General features: G+C 41.5%; 1 long non-coding RNA gene across 1 annotated transcript; it reads left to right on the forward strand.

Moving 5' to 3' along the window:
* The first annotated feature begins 350 nt into the window (after positions 1-350).
* On the forward strand, positions 351-9,697 carry LOC147028154 (uncharacterized). Its single transcript, XR_015056918.1, has 3 exons — positions 351-412; positions 9,079-9,151; positions 9,299-9,697. It is a non-coding gene; the product is annotated as an uncharacterized LOC147028154 (long non-coding RNA).
* Positions 9,698-11,166: the final 1,469 nt, after the last annotated feature.

The following is an 11,166-nucleotide window of genomic DNA, read 5'->3' on the forward strand; positions in this document are numbered from 1 at the left end:
CTTCCATCAATGATGAGGAGGCATCATGTGACAGTTATTTGACAGATCTCCCCAAAGTTTTTTTTCCAAATGAGGTCACACACAAAAGCTGTCAAATGAGAAATAATGCCAAATTTTAGCCAATAATAATTGCTTCCTAGAACATTTAAGATAGCTGAAAAGAGTTGCCCACATCCATCATCTCGCACTCTTCGGGCCAAACGCAGGTGCATCCAACATCAAAAATCAAAGCAATTTGTGCTCAAACCTGATTGCTAATTGGTTCACATGACTGATGCTGATTGCCTGACATTGATGCACGTCATAAATGTGAGGCATTGAAGGAACCCGAGACTTCCAACAATGCTGCAGTTGCATCATCCAAGTGAAGTGTTTGCACGAAGTCTTTTTTGCTTGCAAAGAATGGGAACTTGTGAGTATAAATGTGGCTGCAAGTCTGGGTAAATGGGCCACACTGCATGCTGGAGCCAGAATCTGAAACCAGTGAGCCTGGTAGTTTTCTACGCATTCTCGATTGTTCAGCAGATGCTAGATAAAAATATAATCTCACAGGTTATGGTTCTGAAACCATATGGCTATGATGGATTGAGACCACATCCACTGCTCGATCACAGAATTGCAATTTTAGGCAATAATTTTGATTGGGATTTTGCAACTGCGAGATGTTTGTATATGATCTGTATATTGTTACGTTTGTGGGGAATAGGAGGAATTGCAGAGCTCGGACTTTGTGTCCAACGAGCAGTTGCTGAGAGAGACTCAAATGAGATTTGTCGCCTGCATGGTCTATGAGCGTCAGCTGTGGCTGTGTGGACATGTGGCTCGTTTTCTTGATGCTGATCCTGCTCACCAGATTCTCTCAGCGAGGGAGTCTCATGAGTGGAGGAGGCCAATGGGCCGACCACGTGACTCGTTGTTGCAGCAGGTTGATCAGCATCTCAAGGAGATGGGGATGGGCCAGGGATCTGCCTGGGGGATGGTCAGACGGAGTCCCCTGGAGTACTGGCAGAAAGTGGATGCAGCGACGCGCTGCTCTGGCGCATGCTCCCAAACCTGACCTGACTCCAAAAACCCTTCAGACCACTTTGACATTAACAGCATTTAGACCCCTTGCACCCTTCAGACAGATTGGACAGCTTAGACCCTTGACCATTTGGACCTCTCTATAATATCTACACTAATAAAAAAGCAATGTGTGTGTGGTGTGTGTGTGTGTGTGTGTGTGTGTGTGTGTGTGTGTGTGTGTGTGTGTGTGTGTGTGTGTGTGTGTGTGTGTGTGTGTGTGTGTGTGTGTGTGTGTGTGTCCTCCATAACTCCAAAACCATAAAACCTTGCAGTCTGAAACTTTGCATGCCTATGAAGAAAACTCCAAGGAAATGCTAGAGTGAGAATTGGGTGTTTGGGTGAATTGAAACACCCATTTTGAAGATAATTAAGGGCTTTATTTAATTATATCCTTCATCAGGCGATCCTCGGCCACCTCGCTGTCTGGGGTCTTCAGGCGTTTCCTGGGTAACCTTGCTGGGGTCTGAAGCCACCATGTTTTTTTGACCTGCCCAACCATGCTTTGACTTAGAACAGGCCGCAACTTGGAACAAGCTGTTCATCACAGCTACGGATCACTGGATGCATTGCAATGCTTGGAAACGCCCGGAGACATCAGCGTTCGTTGTTTTATTTCATTGCCGCATATGCGTTCGCCACCAGTATCTCAGAAACTAAAACAAATTACAAAATTTATGCTCCAGAATCGAACTTACAAGCAGTTCCGACTCTGGGAAAAGTGTTCATTTATCCAATTCGTACATATGTGACATTTGGGCGTCTCCGGGAGGTGTATGTTTAAAATGACAGTTCGGTGATTGCCAATTGTGTGCCAAGGGAGCCATTTCATATCGACCGTTTCATTGTAGAGCTTGCTTGATTGCTTAAGCCACTTGGCAAGCACTTTCCAAGCTGCCTGATTGTTCGTTGTGGGAAAAAGTTCACGTGCTTTCAATCTCACATCGAATTGATGTACGTTTCCCCCTTTGTTGGGTCCAGCGGTGCCGTGCGGTGTGTGCCTCTGGAGGTGTCTCACCCACTGGAAATGTGCAAGGATCGCTTTGTGTGATCTCCATTTGTAATCCTCTCCCTTCGACATCGATACGTATTGAAAAACCAATAAGGTCCATCCGACCAGGTGTTCTCCATGTTTGTTCGAGCTGTGAAGGCATAAAGTACAGATCGACATTTTGTGTTCTATGGCTTGGTTCATTTTTTAATTGAATTTCACTAATTACCCACTTTAAATCCTCTTTCAAAGAACTCTGTTTCAAGGTAAATCTTTGTGTTTGTCGTTTTTATTTACGTTGTGTGTGTGTGTGTGTGTGTGTGTGTGTGTGTGTGTGTGTGTGTGTGTGTGTGTGTGTGTGTGTGTGTGTGTGTGTGTGTGTGTCGTTGATTGGTATCTACATATTTGGGTTTCAGAATGTGGAATGGAGTCCTTCCAGGGTGGACTCAAAGTATCCACCTTCATTGCAGTAAGGGGTCAGGATTCATGGACTAAGCTGTGAAGTTTTCTGTTCTCAAAGTTTTGTGTCGAGGGCTCTCTTCAGGATCGTCACTGAGCCCAGGACGGCTTCCAAATGTTGTTTCTTATAATAATCCCAGGGATGGTTTTTAATATCTCTGTGGGGTTCTTTGTCATCGTTCCTGCAGCTCCAGCTATCACTGGTACAACGTTAGCATTCTTCACCTTCCAGGATCTTTTCACTTCATTATTGATGTCTTGATATTTGGTCATTTTCTTGATTTCTGCATTGTTTAGTCCAAAAATTACTGGTATTAACACCTCACTTAGCAATGCCTTCTTCTCTCTTTTTTTTTGTACCGAAGTACGATATCTGGTCGCAATGCTTTGTTTTCGATTTTCACACTTGATGGGATCATTTGGTCGTATGTGAGTGGTACTTCCATATTTTCAGTCCATGCTTTTGGTTAATATTCCCACAAATTTTCTAGAACTTGGATATCAAATTTTTTGCAGTTGTGCCTGTGGTTAACTTTACAAACTCTGTTGTGTCGTTGTGTGTACAACTATTCTGACATGAGATTTTTTTTTTTTATTTGTGTTCAGTCATTAAGCATAACATTTCACTCTCTTTGCTAACACCACTTCCATCCCTCACCTATCTCACCTATATTTTTTTTCCTCCTCCCCCTCTCCCTCTCTTTCTGTCTGTCCTATCCTCACTCCCCCTCCGAATAAAATTGAGCACTCTCCTCCGACGCTGCTATTGCTCTCGCTGTTCTCTGTCTGTCTGTCTGTCTGTCTCCCTCTCTCTGTTTGTCTGTCTCTCTCTCTTCTCTCTCTCTCTCTCTCTCTCTCTCTCTCTCTCTCTCTCTCTCTCTCTCTCTCTCTCTCTCCTCTCTCTCTCACCCCTCCCTCCTGCAGTGTGTGTATCTCACCCCTCCTTCATGAGGCGTTGCTCTCCCCACCTCCACCCCCTTTCTCGCTCTTCTCCCCTTCCCAGCTTCCCCCTTCTTAACCCACTCCTCGCTTCCCCTCCCTTCCCTCTGACCTATTTGCCTCATCTCCCCCCTCCCCTTCACACCACCTTCAGCGAAGAGACGGGTTGTATTTGCTAGTTTCAAATAAATGTCAAATGAAAAATCACTCAGGGAATGACAACTTCGTGAAATGGAATGGCACTCGGAAGAGCGCATACCTCCGCCAGGCTGAACAGTTTACATTTTGTATCCCATTGATAGGTCGGATCTGAATCCGAACCTCATCAAAAATCGATTTGGCTTGTTCTTGTCACCTAACCAACTCATCCATCTCATTTTGTCATAACTCATCCGCAACTTTTTGAGATATCATGGGAAACATAGTTTTTGGCCCTATCTCTCAATGGTGAAGAATCACTTTAAAAAATCTCGTGTCTGGATTCGGATCTTCACCAAAATCGAATCAATTAGTCCTTATCGCACACCCAGCATGTCCACCAAGTTTCCTCTGAATATGTCCACAACTTTTTGAGATATCATGTAATATCGTTTTTATCCATGTCTCTCAATGGTGATGCATCATTTAAAAACTAAATAATTCTCAAATCTGGATCCGGATTCGGATCTTCACCAAAATTAGACATTGCTGTCCTTGGCCAGTCACCCACACACAAAAAATTTCAGAAAGATTGCTTGAAAACTGTGACCAAATATCGTGTGACAAACAAACAGACAGACAAGCAAACGCGACAGACCAACATGCTTGGCGAAATTTTTTTTTTGCTAAGTAATAAATATAATATAACCAATATTACAAATATATTCCAAACAAATGTAAAAGGCTGAATTTATGAAAGCCATTCAGTGAGCATCTTGCTAATACACCCTTAAACTCTGACAAAACCTCATTGTATGTGCACAGTTAATTACCTGTTTAAACAGCAATTTATGAAAGAAGATTAACATCTGTAATATTTGTGCACAATGTACAAACAGCTAATTAGCCTGTGAAACTCTGCCCATGCGTGCTGCAGAATGGTGCGGGTAATAACAGACCAATTGTGCGGGTAATAACAGACCAACCAATAACAGACCATAACAGACCAATTGTGAATTTTGTGTGATAAGCACGAAAATTGGCACAGATGTAGCTTTTAATGTGCTGAACATTTCTCGATATGGGGCCATTTCAGTTTCTTTCCAAGATGGCCGCCAAATTCAAAATGGCCGCCACTGAGTAAAAAACTGCTTTCTGACTTGTTTGTAATATTCAAATGTACTAATTTCATATTTTTCATGCTCTTTAACCATGATATTGCATAGTTTTTAGATTGATGTTTGCATATTTCAACAATGCAACAATTTCAAAAATGGCGCAGAAATCCAAGATGGCCACCATGGTTAAGCAGTTGAGGAGATCTACCTCCATATCTTGCACACTGTTATCATGAGACTCAACTATGTCTTTCACATGACTGAGCAACCTATAAAGCAACAAGAAATAAGCATATCGGCACAAACTGGCACAGTTCAGTGTTCACATTCACAATAATCTTCTAGTATTCGAAATATAAATAAACACAAGTGTTGGCAGATGCACAATAAGCGAGGTCCTACTCCTAGAACATATTGAACTCACCTGGCATTGTCCTGCAGTGCTGCATACATTCCTTCATATGAAGCAGGCGGGAGAACCGAAACTTCTGGTACTGTTGGTTCTTTTGTATGTAGGGAAGCCGGTGGTATGCTGGTGTATTCCTCTGGCAATTCTGATAAAGTCTTCTCTTTGGACTCACTTTGCCAGAGGATCTCTGTGTCTCTCTCTGCTCCATGGACATCGTTGTTCGGGTTCTGAAAGAGGGATATTCCTGTGCCATGATATGCCCCTTGAGCGGTCATGGAAGTAGGATTGTGGTCTATGTTATCAACTGCACTTGTGGTAAATAGACCATGGCGTAAGTTTCCAGGACAAACAACATGTTCTGCTTCATATCTTGCACAAACTTCATTACCCAAATCCTTTGAAATGGTAAGTACTCTGTCATATGATACGGAGAGCCCAAGGTCATACATTCTGTCAATTAACTCACGCTTTCTTGTCCTGGCATGGATGAGGAGTCCAACGTAAGTAGGTAGGGGTGTCTCACGATCCACACTGTGGTAGTGAGAGGTGGATCCTTTACGACGTCGAATTATGACATTTTGGCATATAAGCTGCGAGACAGTTAGTGTTGCCTGTGTATCAGTGGCATTGCTTGATTGCTGCACTATGTCTGATCCACCCATTATCAACCCAACGAGGGTCGTCAGAGACTTAGAAACTGATTGGTGCTGACACTCCTTGGAGAATTTCCCCATAAATACAGACTTTTCAAGCTTCAGAATGTCCTTACGAACGATTTCAGCTGCCTTTGCCAACACGAAAGCCTCCTCGTCAAAGTCATTTTCAAATGCCCTCTTTAGTGCCAGTCCGATGTCATCCTGAAAAGCAAGAAGAACGTTCCTGCCTTGCTTGTGGGCTTGTAAGTCTGGTATGTTGGCTAATATTCGTTCTTTCAGTCTGGTCGGGTGTTCTCGAGTAGATGTGTGCTCCCAGGTCATTTAGTCTTGAAATGTAAATCTGATTTAAATCTGCTAGTTTGAACACCGGTGCTACGTCATTCTTCATGCTTTCTGCACGACAGTCTTCAATATACGAAAGCAGCTCCGCCAGGACAATGCCGTGCAGTTGTTTATCAGAAGAACTTTCTCCACTCTCAGAGCAATTCACTGACTCTGCTTTCTTGTAGAGTGTTTTTAAGCAATTGCTGTGGTACATTGCTTCTTGGGACATCATATCTCCAGCGCTCAATTTGGCAACTAACATATGGTCTCGCACAATTTCTGCACATCGCCGAACATTTCTGTCTAGTTTCTCCGTCGATGCCTTTTGGAGTTTATCTGATTTTTCACCCCAAAAGAAGCAAGTATCTTGCGATGTTCTGGCTGCACCACCACTGCTGTAGCGAGTGACTCTTTTTTGACGAGTCACTGTTGGTTTCACACTCATCTCTTTTCCTGTTTTCTACCCGTTGGAGTTTGGTATTGTTGTACTTATCCTTGCATTTTTTGTGCCATTTAGCTGCAATAGACTTTAGAGTTGAAGCAACTCCTGTTCCATTGTCTAACCTTGATAAGTTTATATTATCTGGAAGACTCTGAAGCTCTTTGAATCCTATCAAATTACCTGCAAGATTATCATAAAGTGTACCGATGTCAATGTCAGTCCTCTTTGAATCAGCTGGGCATCGCAGTGGTTCTTTTGATATCTCTTGACACAAAATGCATTTTGTCCAATCTATCGGCGATGATGATGACTCAGATGTTGAAGGAGTTTATGGACGTTGTCTGGGGTCTAAGTTCTTGAAGGATTTAGCCATTGTTGGTATTTTGATTACGACACCACCACCACAGCTTCTACAACAAACAACAGCATGCACTGTGATATGGAGATACTGATCTGAAAGAAGAAGATGAAGGATGAATGAATGGATGAATGCATGCGATATACACAGATTAACTGGAAGAACGTTAACTGTGATGCATTAAGGCATCTTAGGACACGATGGTTTTTGACGAGCAATTCTGCTCTGAAGACGAGCAATTACCACATTACAGTTTCATATGTTTGTCACCATTTTATCATGCAGCAGCCATTTTGAATTTGAAAGCCATCTCGGTTAAGAAATGAAGAACATGTGAAACGTAAGGGAAAAGCTAGTGACATTTCACATTTCTGGTCAATTTTCCAACCAATCATAGGAAATATATTCATTTATATGGTTGTATCGGTAATTCGCCCATGGCGGCGGCCATTTTGAAAATGACCGCCATGTTGGAAAAAATTCAGTTGGCCCCATATCTAATATTGTTCAGTAGGTAAAACACTACAACTGTGCAAAGTTTCATGCTTATCACCAAAAGTGCACAATACTTCCACCATTCTGCAGCACTTATATCTCAAACATTCGACTGAAATGATACACTTGCATAGAATCAAAGCACCACGGACAATTGTTGGATGGGATGCAGAGCATTGCTCCTCATCGTAGGTTGATCCACGTCATCTTATACTAGATTCAGCAACTACAGAAATTATTCCTTCGAGATTGTCAATCCCTCCTTTGACTCATCCATCCCTCCTTCGACTCATCCATCCATCCTCTCTTCCATTCATCCATCCCTCCTTCCACTCATCCATCCTTCCTTCCATTCATCCAGCCCTCCTTCCGCTTATCCATCCATTGATCATCGAGAAGACAATCTCTGAATGTGTACAATCTCTGCAGCCGAGCTGTGGTTCCTATATGTATGCCACTCTGGGTAATCTGGATTGAAGTGATCGATGATGGTTATTGAAACATCTGTCATGTTTTATGTTTTAGTTATATACACAGTATAAAATTTATTAGTGGCTATCTATGTATTACATATGGTGACATTTTTCTACTCCTTCCATACCCTTAGATTGGTTGAATTTATGAAAGGCATTTAGTGAACGTCTTGCGAGCACATGCCTAACCCTTAAATGATGACAAAACCATATTTGAACTCGCACAGCTAATTTCCCATTTAAACAGCTACTTATGAAGGGAGATTACCATCCTTAGCTGTGCTCGTGCAAACAGCTAAACAGGTGTTTAGTTATGCACGTCTAAGTTATTATTCATTCCTTTTAATCATTTGTTTTGTTCAGCACACCATATAGGAGGTTACCAAACCAATTAATCTCTGACTCCGCATTAGCCTCAGCGTACAACACCACACGTTGTAGTTTGTGTGTTCCAACGATGGCAGCGTGTCAGCAAATTAAAAAGGGGACAATTATTCATTCAAATTATGAATGGGTTTAATTGAGGTGTTGAAGGTTCACCAAGGAACAATCCAAGACAGGAGAAGTGACGTGGGTGCAAATAAGACAATACCCCTGGGTGCTCACCTCATAGCGGCTGGATCAGAGAACCAGGGAACCACTGATAGGCGTGAATGACCCAAAAAATATGTAACGGAGTAGAAAGTAAACACCTATGGATTTTCATTTTTAGCTCGCCTGTTCGAAGAACAGAGAGCTATAGCGATACCCCCCGGCGTGAGCGTCAGCATCAGCGCGAGCGTGAAAATGTTAAAGTTTTTGGTGCAAGATATTTTCCTTTTGAATGTTTTTATCTACCACACTATTTTTTTACTGATTGCAATATACAAATACATATATTGCTTTAAAATTATTTGGATCAGACTTCATTGCAATGCTTTATAAAAAATATTATTAGACAAGTCTTTTAAAAACGATAAATGTATAAACAGGCGAGCATGGGGTGGCTTTGACACCAACTCTCTGGTTTTAAATGCCATGAACAAACTTTGAATGCCATGAACAAGTAGCTCACGTGGGAAGATATTTCCAAAAGGATGCACGAATCCCTCTGAAGACAGGAGGTGGGGAGGCTGCAACCTGTGAACTGGGCGAATAAATTGTTGTGATATTGACAATCAAAGCTGGAGACTTTGATGAAGCACATAATGATGTGAATGATGATGCTTCCTCAGCAGCTGGCAGTCTGACACAAGCTGACGAGATTCCTCTGATTCCTTGGACCAGCACAGCTGATTCTCACTTAAGGTCATTATTATTTCTTTTGTTACGATCAATAAAAATCATACTATGAAAATGCAATCATTATTTTGTAAATCCATGCACATTCTTTGCATTATATTGAAATAATGATTTATGTATTCAAAAATACATGAACTTATTTTTCTATTATAGTGCTGTTGAGGAGGAAGATTGCATTCCAGAAAGAGAAAGATACAAATTTGATATTTTCATACATCTTCAGAGGATTTAATCGGTCTTCGAAGATTAATTATCAATGCACGTCGGCGAACTGCCCTATTCATATCCTCTTCTACCTCCTCTTGAGCTAATTCAAGCACTACTAACAAATCCATACTCAGCGTCCCATGCAAACTACAAATTAGAAGCCACAGTCTTGAACATGCCCTCGCCGATGTATAAAAGTTCCTTTGTTATTTAAACGCTTGTCACTTGGTTTTGATCGCCATTTGATAACCACTCTTCAGCGATACGTGATTAACTTTGAACGGGTGATCATCATACGATTAACGATTCTACATGTATTTAACTCTTCAATGCCTTTTGTAAATCCGGCCCAACATCACCAATATTACAAATAAATTTGCACAAAACAAATGGTTGTATTATGATTGGTGTAAATCATGACAACAGAGCAAATCTGTGACGTCAATCTCTGCAACGACAAGCGGAGCGAGCATGAAATAATGTGTTTCGACCAGTCAGTGGGGAGAGGGGTACAGCTTGTTTTACACCTCTGCCCTTCCACATCATGTTTGAAGTTGAATTATTTGTTAGGAATTGAACTAATTGCAATTTAGTATTAATAATTCCGTATGCAGAAAGGAAATTAATGTACAAGAGGTCCACCGTCACAATGGCGGGACTACACATAGTGTAGGTCGTCTTCACATGACACTGCATAGCCTCAAACGAGCAATTGAGGGCATTTGGCCCATCATTGCCGTGGTGCACTCCCAGGTAAAATTTTTTTTGCTACAGCTTTAAACAACAATTTTCTTGTTACTTCAATAATGTCTAACTAACCCGATCTTAATTTTTTGACCAAACTGTTGTATATATTTTTGCTGAGGAAAAAATAAAAATAAGAAAATGTACACTTGGCAGTTGTCACAATATCACGATTAAATTATTTACATTTGTATAATGTGTTGATTACGGATGAGGACAGCCGAACATTGCTCATGACATCCAGGAGACACAAAATGAACTGGGCTTATTATTTTCAAAGATAAAACTGATTGAACGTGTCTTATTGCATCAACAAACAATATTGCATTGGCGCAGACTTCAGACTGAAGCATGAGAATAAAAACAGCTGCAGGAGCTTCCTTTCATCACAACCAATGGTGCAATAACAGCTGTAGTCAAGTGACACCACAACTAAAGGCATCAAAATTACGGTCGAGCTTTGCTTGATGTCCTCGACTTCCAGGTCTGATTTGTACAAGTTGTATGTGTATAGCATTGAATTCTTCCTTTGAGATAAGATTTCAGGGATTTGCTCATTGCACAGTTGCATTCCGGTTGGCAAAGCCGAGCTTCGCGGCCAGTAAATCAATTCTAGAGTTATAAATGCTTCAAGAATAATCCAGCTCAGCTTCACCAGTCATATCATCAATTTATTATCTGGCATTTCACTCCTTTTGGCTGTGCCTGGATGGGTTTGAGGGTTGTGGAGTAGCGGCTGAAACCCGAATCCTATCCAGGTTCCTCCTGATGACTCCGTCTTTGCTCTTTACTTCTTCGGGTTCCTTCTTGGTCTTCCGTTTCATTTCATGTGTAACTTAATAAAGACTTGGCTGGATTTTCGGAGAGACCAGGGTTTCCATGGTGGAACAACGAGCACTAGAACAAAACCTGAGAATGCGATTACATTGAAGGAGTGAAATTATTCGATATTCAAATTATCTGATATACACTTATGCAAGAGTAAACAAATATGAATCGTGCCACTGTATCCTGATCTACATTCCAACAAAACCACAACCAATATTTTGCAACCTTCCTCGATATCTCTG

Source organism: Eptatretus burgeri, chromosome 4 (assembly GCF_056783735.1).
Source record: "Eptatretus burgeri isolate ZD-2024b chromosome 4, Ebu_testis_v1, whole genome shotgun sequence".
NCBI lineage: Eukaryota > Metazoa > Chordata > Myxini > Myxiniformes > Myxinidae > Eptatretus > Eptatretus burgeri.